Source organism: Tamandua tetradactyla, chromosome 2 (assembly GCF_023851605.1).
Source record: "Tamandua tetradactyla isolate mTamTet1 chromosome 2, mTamTet1.pri, whole genome shotgun sequence".
Lineage (NCBI taxonomy): Eukaryota > Metazoa > Chordata > Mammalia > Pilosa > Myrmecophagidae > Tamandua > Tamandua tetradactyla.
Window position 1 is genome coordinate 2,381,882 of NC_135328.1, and position 8,344 is coordinate 2,390,225.

The following is an 8,344-nucleotide window of genomic DNA, read 5'->3' on the forward strand; positions in this document are numbered from 1 at the left end:
CATCACATCACTATAGTGAGTCTGCACAGGGCTGAGACCAGGCTAGATGAACCATCACTATAGTGAGTCTACACAGGCTGAGACCAGGCTAGATGAACCATCACTATAGTGAGTCTGCACAGGCTGAGACCAGGCTAGATGAACCATCACATCACTATAGTGAGTCTGCACAGGCTGAGACCAGGCTAGATTAACCATCACAACAGTGAGTCTGCATAGGGCTGAGACCAGGCTAGATGAACCATCACATCACCATAGTGAGTCTGCACAGGGCTGAGACCAGGCTAGATGAACCATCACATCACTATAGTGAGTCTGCACAGGGCTGAGACCAGGCTAGATGAACCATCACATCGCTATAGTGAGTCTACACAGGGTGAGACCAGGCTAGATTAACCATCACATCACTATAGTGAGTTTGCACAGGCTGAGACCAGGCTAGATGAACCATCACATCACTATAGTGAGTCTGCACAGGGCTGAGACCAGGCTAGATGAACCATCACATCACTATAGTGAGTCTACACAGGGTGAGACCAGGCTAGATGAACCATCACCATAGTGAGTCTGCACAGGCTGAGACCAGGCTAGATGAACCAACACATCACTATAGTGAGTCTACACAGGGTGAGACCAGGCTAGATGAACCATCACATCACTATAGTGAGTCTGCACAGGGCTGAGACCAGGCTAGATGAACCATCACATCACTATAGTGAGTCTTCACAGGCTGAGACCAGGCTAGATTAACCATCACAACAGTGAGTCTGCACAGGGCTGAGACCAGGCTAGATGAACCATCACATCACTATAGTGAGTCTGCACAGGCTGAGACCAGGCTAGGTGAACCATCACATCACTATAGTGAGTCTGCACAGGCTGAGACCAGGCTAGATGAACCATCACATCACTATAGTGAGTCTGCATAGGGCTGAGACCAGGCTAGGTGAACCATCACATCACTATAGTGAGTCTTCACAGGCTGAGACCAGGCTAGATGAACCATCACATCACTATAGTGAGTCTACACAGGGTGAGACCAGGCTAGATGAACCATCACATCACTATAGTGAGTCTGCACAGGCTGAGACCAGGCTAGATGAACCATCACATCACTATAGTGAGTCTTCACAGGCTGAGGCCAGGCTAGATGAACCATCACATCACTATAGTGAGTCTACACAGGGTGAGACCAGGCTAGATTAACCATCACAACAGTGAGTCTGCACAGGGCTGAGACCAGGCTAGATGAACCATCACATCACTATAGTGAGTCTGCACAGGCTGAGACCAGGCTAGGTGAACCATCACATCACTATAGTGAGTCTGCACAGGCTGAGACCAGGCTAGATGAACTATCACATCACTATAGTGAGTCTGCACAGGGCTGAGACCAGGCTAGGTGAACCATCACATCACTATAGTGAGTCTTCACAGGGTGAGACCAGGCTAGATGAACCATCACATCACTATAGTGAGTCTACACAGGGTGAGACCAGGCTAGATGAACCATCACATCACTATAGTGAGTCTGCACAGGCTGAGACCAGGCTAGATGAACCATCACATCACTATAGTGAGTCTTCACAGGCTGAGGCCAGGCTAGATGAACCATCACATCACTATAGTGAGTCTACACAGGGTGAGACCAGGCTAGATTAACCATCACAACAGTGAGTCTGCACAGGGCTGAGACCAGGCTAGATGAACCATCACATCACTATAGTGAGTCTACACAGGGTGAGACCAGGCTAGATGAACCATCACATCACTATAGTGAGTCTGCACAGGCTGAGACCAGGCTAGATTAACCATCACATCACTATAGTGAGTCTACACAGGGTGAGACCAGGCTAGATGAACCATCACATCACTATAGTGAGTCTGCACAGGGTGAGACCAGGCTAGATGAACCATCACCATAGTGAGTCTGCACAGGCTGAGACCAGGCTAGATTAACCATCACATCACTATAGTGAGTCTACACAGGGTGAGACCAGGCTAGATGAACCATCACATCACTATAGTGAGTCTTCACAGGCTGAGGCCAGGCTAGATTAACCATCACAACAGTGAGTCTGCATAGGGCTGAGACCAGGCTAGATGAACCATCACATCACTATAGTGAGTCTACACAGGGTGAGACCAGGCTAGATGAACCATCACATCACTATAGTGAGTCTGCACAGGGCTGAGACCAGGCTAGATGAACCATCACATCACCATAGTGAGTCTGCACAGGGCTGAGACCAGGCTAGATGAACCATCACATCACTATAGTGAGTCTGCACAGGGCTGAGACCAGGCTAGATGAACCATCACATTGCTATAGTGAGTCTACACAGGGTGAGACCAGGCTAGATGAACCATCACATCACTATAGTGAGTCTGCACAGGGTGAGACCAGGCTAGATGAACCATCACATCACTATAGTGAGTCTGCACAGGCTGAGACCAGGCTAGATGAACCATCACATCACTATAGTGAGTCTTCACAGGCTGAGACCAGGCTAGATGAACCATCACATCACTATAGTGAGTCTGCACAGGGTGAGACCAGGCTAGATGAACCATCACATCACTATAGTGAGTCTGCACAGGGCTGAGACCAGGCTAGATGAACCATCACATCGCTATAGTGAGTCTGCACAGGGCTGAGACGAGGCTAGAATGACCATTCCTATTGCAAGAATGCAGAGGACTGGACTAGTTGAGTTTCAGTAATGTCAGTTATTGACTTCTCCCTATTCTACTATATGGAATGAAAAGCCATTTATATAACGATTCTGTAATAATAAACATTTGTTAAGTCCTAATTTTTCCATTACAGATATTACAAAATATTATACAACTGTTGAAAACACTATGGTCATCTATATTCAGCATTTATACTCTTTTGTGACTTTCTAGTTTGCAGAACAATATATATGGAATGACACTGTAATTGTATTGGTTTTTTTTTTTCTTTAAAAACTGTGCATATGGGTGTTTACAGAAGCAGGAAAGTTTCTGAGAAAAGAGGAACCAAACTGTTACACCATGGTTTGGGTATGGGGAAGAAGTATTCCATTATTCGTGGCTACATTTTTGGGTCATTTTTGTTATTAGGATGGCCACATATTCCTTTTGTTTTTATAAATGGGTTGTTCCCTGATTTCAGATAACTCATGATTTCTGTAACAAACTAACACTGCAAATATGTGTTGTGTAGCAGACATATCTCCCCTAAAGTTCCACAATAATTTCTACGGATTTTTTGCTATATTGATATTTAAATGATAAAAAAAGAAAAAAGAAAAAGTTCCATGCAGCAGAAGAAATCAGAGAGATGGGATTAGAAAGCAGTCTCCACTCTCCCTCATCCTGAGTCCCTGGCCTCACTCTGCCTGTCACTCAGCCAGCCCATTTTCCCCCAAACTCCCTCCCTATGCACTCTCTACTTTGCCTGGAGCCTTTTCCTCTCTCTCCTTCCCCTTGTGCCTAATCTGAAGAGCTATTTTATCTTCAGACTGGTCACATGCCACCAGGTAAGTATTGTTACCATAGAAGGATGTTGGTGCTACAAGTTTCCACTTGATTTGATTTTTCTTGGTCATCCCATGAGAATGTATCAGGAAAATGATGTTGAGACAGTGCAGTGTGCCCAGGTGGCTGTGACGTCCTTGCTTTGCCTGGTCTGTCCTTGCCCTGGCCAGCCTGGGCCTCCACCCGAGGTGTTGCAGGTACTGTGGGCCAGAGGAGCCCCTTGCTTGGCCTCCAGGAGCCCATACCTCCAGCCCAGGGAGCCTGCTAGTGCAGGCCAGACATGTCCATTTGCTGGAGAGTCTCTCTGAAACACCGTGGGGCCCTCTTCTGCAGCCAAGGATGTGAAATGGAGGTCCCCTATCATGGAGGACCTGCCAAAATGGGCAACTTTCTGGATGGGAGGCCCACAGCAGGGCTTGGGGTGGCTTGGGGCCTTGGAGAGGAGGAGGAGGGAGGTCCAGTGGCTGAGGGATCACACCTCACTCCTTTTCTGCTCCATTTCTCCTTTCCTCCATCTTCCTTCCCTTTCTACCTTCTTCAGCAATCACCAGCCCCTCCCCTATGGCTGGACTATGGAGGAAAATGCTTCAAGGACAGCAACACAGGGGCCCAAAAGCATGTCTGGAGAAGAACCCGATCTTTGATACTAAAGCACCGATCCCTGTTTTCAAGGTGTAACACGGCAAACCTCATCGATGGTGCCAGAAGCCAGAAGAATGGTTGGGGTTGGGGCTAGAAGCCTGGGAGGGGCACCAGGGAGCCCCAGGCCTGAGACATGCTGGAATCTTCAACATCACTTGTGGGAGCTTGAGTAGAAAATACAAGTTCCACTTATATGTGAAAATCCACTGAACTGTAAACTTAGGATGTATGTATTTTACTTCATGTGTTATGCCTTGATAAAAAATGAAAGCAGCAAGAGAAAAACAATCCATCACATACAAGGGAAACCCAATAAGACTATGTGTAGATTTCTCAGCAGAAACCATGGAAGCTAGAAGACAGTGGGATGACATATTTAAATTACTAAAAGAGAAAAACTGCCAACCAAGACTTCTATATCCAGCAAAATTGTCCTTCAAAAATGAGGGAGAAATTAAAACATTTTCAGACAAAAAGTCACTGAGAGAATTTGTGACCAAGAGACCAGCTCTGCAAGAAATACTAAAGGGAGTACTAGAGTCAGATATGAAAAGACAGAAGAGAGAGGTATGGAGAAGAGTGTAGAAAGAAGGAAAATCAGATATGATATATATAATACAAAAGGCAAAATGGTAGACGAAAGTATTACCCAAACAGTAATAACACTAAATGTTAATGGACTGAATTTCCCAATAAAAAGACATAGACTGGCAGAATGGATTAAAAAACAGGATCCTTCTATATGCTGTCTACAGGAAACACATCTTAGACCCAAAGATAAACATAGGTTGAAAGTAAAAGGTTGGGAAAAGATATTTCATGCAAATAACAACCAGAAAAGAGCAGGAGTAGCTATACTAATATCCAACAAATTAGACTTCAAATGTAAAACAGTTAAAAGACACAAGGAAGGATACTATCTACTAACAAAAGGAACAATTCAACAAGAAGACATAACAATCATAAATATTTATGCACCGAATCAGAATGCCCCAAAATACATGAGGCATACACTGCAATCACTGAAAAGGGAAATAGACACATCTACCATAATAGTTGGAGACTTCAACTCGCCACTCTCATCAATGAACAGAACACCTAGACAGAGGATCAATAAAGAAACAGAGAATTTGAATATTACAATAAATGAGCTAGACTTAACAGACATTTATAGGACATTACACCCCACAACAGCAGGATACACCATTTTCTCAAGTGCTCATGGATCATTCTCAAAGATAGACCATATGCTGGGTCACAAAGCAGGTCTCAACAAATTTAAAAAGATTGAAATCATACACAACACTTTCTCGGATCATAAAGGAATGAAGTTGGAAATCAATAATAGGCAGAGTGCCAGAAAATTCACAAATATGTGGAGGCTCAACATACTCTTAAACAACGAGTGGGACAAGGAAGAAATTGCAAGAGAAATTAGTAAATATCTCGAGGCAAATGAAAATGAAAACACAACATATCAAAACCTATGGGACGCAGCAAAGGCAGTGCTAAGAGGGAAATTTATTGCCCTAAATGCCTATATCAGAAAAGAAGAAAAGGCAAAAATGCAGGAATTAACTGTCCACTTGGAAGAACTGGAGAAAGAACAGCAAACTAACCCCAAAGCAAGCAAAAGGAAAGAAATAACAAAGATCAGAGCAGAAATAAATGAAATTGAGAACATGAAAACAATAGAGAAAATCAGTAAGACTAGAAGTTGGTTCTATGAGAAAATCAGTAAGATTGATGGGCCCTTAGCAAGATTGACAAAAAGAAGAAGAGAGAGGATGCAAATAAATAAGATCAGAAATGGAAGAGGAGACATAACCACTGACCTCACAGAAATAAAGGAGGTAATAACAGGATACTATGAACAACTTTACGCTAATAAATACAACAATGTAGATGAAATGGACAAGTTCCTAGAAAGGCATGAACAACCAACTTTGACTCAAGAAGAAATAGATAACCTCAACAAACCAATCACAAGTAAAGAAATTGAATCAGTCATTCAAAAACTTCCCAAAAAGAAAAGTCCAGGACCTGACAGCTTCACATGTGAATTCTATTAAACATTCCAGAAAGAATTAGTACCAACTCTGCTCAAACTCTTCAAAAAAAATCGAAGTGGAGGGAGAACTACGTAATTCATTCTATGAAGCCAACATCACCCTCATACCAAAACCAGGCAAAGATATTACAAAAAAAGAAAACTACAGACCAATCTCTCTAATGAATATAGATGCAAAAATCCTCAACAAAATTCTAGCAAATCAAATCCAACAACACATTAAAAGAATTATACATCATGACCAAGTAGGATTCATCCCAGGTATGCAAGGATGGTTCAACATAAGAAAATCAATTAATGTAATACACCATATCAACAAATCAAAGCAGAAAAATCACATGATCATCTCAATTGATGCAGAGAAGGCATTTGACAAGATTCAACATCCTTTCCTGTTGAAAACACTTCAAAGGATAGGAATACAAGGGAACCTCCTTAAAATGATAGAGGGAATATATGAAAAAAACACAGCTAATATCATCCTCAATGGGGAAAAATTGAAAACTTTCCCCCTAAGATCAGGAACAAGACAAGGATGTCCATTATCACCACTATTATTCAACATTGTGTTGAAGGCTCTAGCCAGAGCAATTAGACAAGAAAAAGAAATACAAGGCATCAAAATTGGAAAGGAAGAAGTAAAACTATCACTGTTTGCAGACGATATGATACTATACGTCGAAAACCCAGAAAAATCCACAACAAAACTACTAGAACTAATATAATAAATGAGTAGGCAAAGTAGCAGGTTACAAGATCAACATTCAAAAATCTGTAGCATTTCTATACACTAGCAATGAACAAGCTGAGGGGGAAACCAAGAAACGAATTCCATTTACAATTGCAACTAAAAGAATAAAATACTTAGGAATAAATTTAACTAAAGAGACAAAAGACCTATGCAAAGAAAACTACAAAAAGCTGTTAAAAGAAATCACAGAAGACCTAAATAGATGGAAGGGCATACCGTGTTCATGGATTGGAAGACTAAATATAGTTAAGATGTCAATCCTATCTAAATTGATTTACAGGTTCAATGCAATACCAATCAAAATCCCAACAACTTATTTTTTGAAAATAGAAAAACCAATAAGCAAATTTATCTGGAAGGGCAGGGTGCCCCGAATTGCTAAAAGTATCTTGAGGAAAAAAAACAAAGCTGGAGGTCTCACGCTGCCTGACTTTAAGGCATATTATGAAGCCACAGTGGTCAAAACAGCATGGTATTGGCATAAAGATAGATATATCGACCAATGGAATCGAATAGAGTGCTCAGATATAGACCCTCTCATCTATGGACATTTGATCTTTGATAAGGCAGTCAAGCCAACTCACCTGGGACAGAGCAGTCTCTTCAATAAATGGTGCCTAGAGAACTGGATATCCATACGCAAAAGAATGAAAGAGGACCCGTATCTCACACCCTATACAAAAGTTAACTCAAAATGGATCAAAGATCTAAACATTAGGTCTAAGACCATAAAACAGTTAGAGGAAAATGTAGGGAGATATCTTACAAAACTTACAATTGGAGGCGGTTTTGTGGACCTTAAACCTAAAGCAAGAGCACTGAAGAAAGAAAGAAAGAAATGGGAGCTCCTCAAAATTAAACACTTTTGTGCATAAAAGAACTTCATCAAGAAAGTAGAAAGACAGCCTACACAACGGGAGACAATATTTGGAAACGACATATCAGATAAAGGTCTAGTATCCAGAATTTATAAAGAGATTGTTCAACTCAACAACAAAAAGACAGCCAACTCAATTACAAAATGGGAAAAAGACTTGAGCAGACACCTCTCAGAAGAGGAAATACAAATGGCCAAAAGGCACATGAAGAGATGCTCAATGTCCCTGGTCATTAGAGAAATGCAAATCAAAACCACAATGAGATATCATCTCACACCCACCAGAATGGCCATTATCAACAAAACAGAAAATGACAAATGCTGGAGAGGATGCGGAGAAAGAGGCACACTTATCCACTGTCGGTGGGAATGCCAAATGGTGCAACCACTGTGGAAGGCAGTTTGGCAGTTCCTAAAAAAACTGAATATAGAATTGCCATACGACCCAGCAATACCATTGCTAGGTATCTACTCAAAG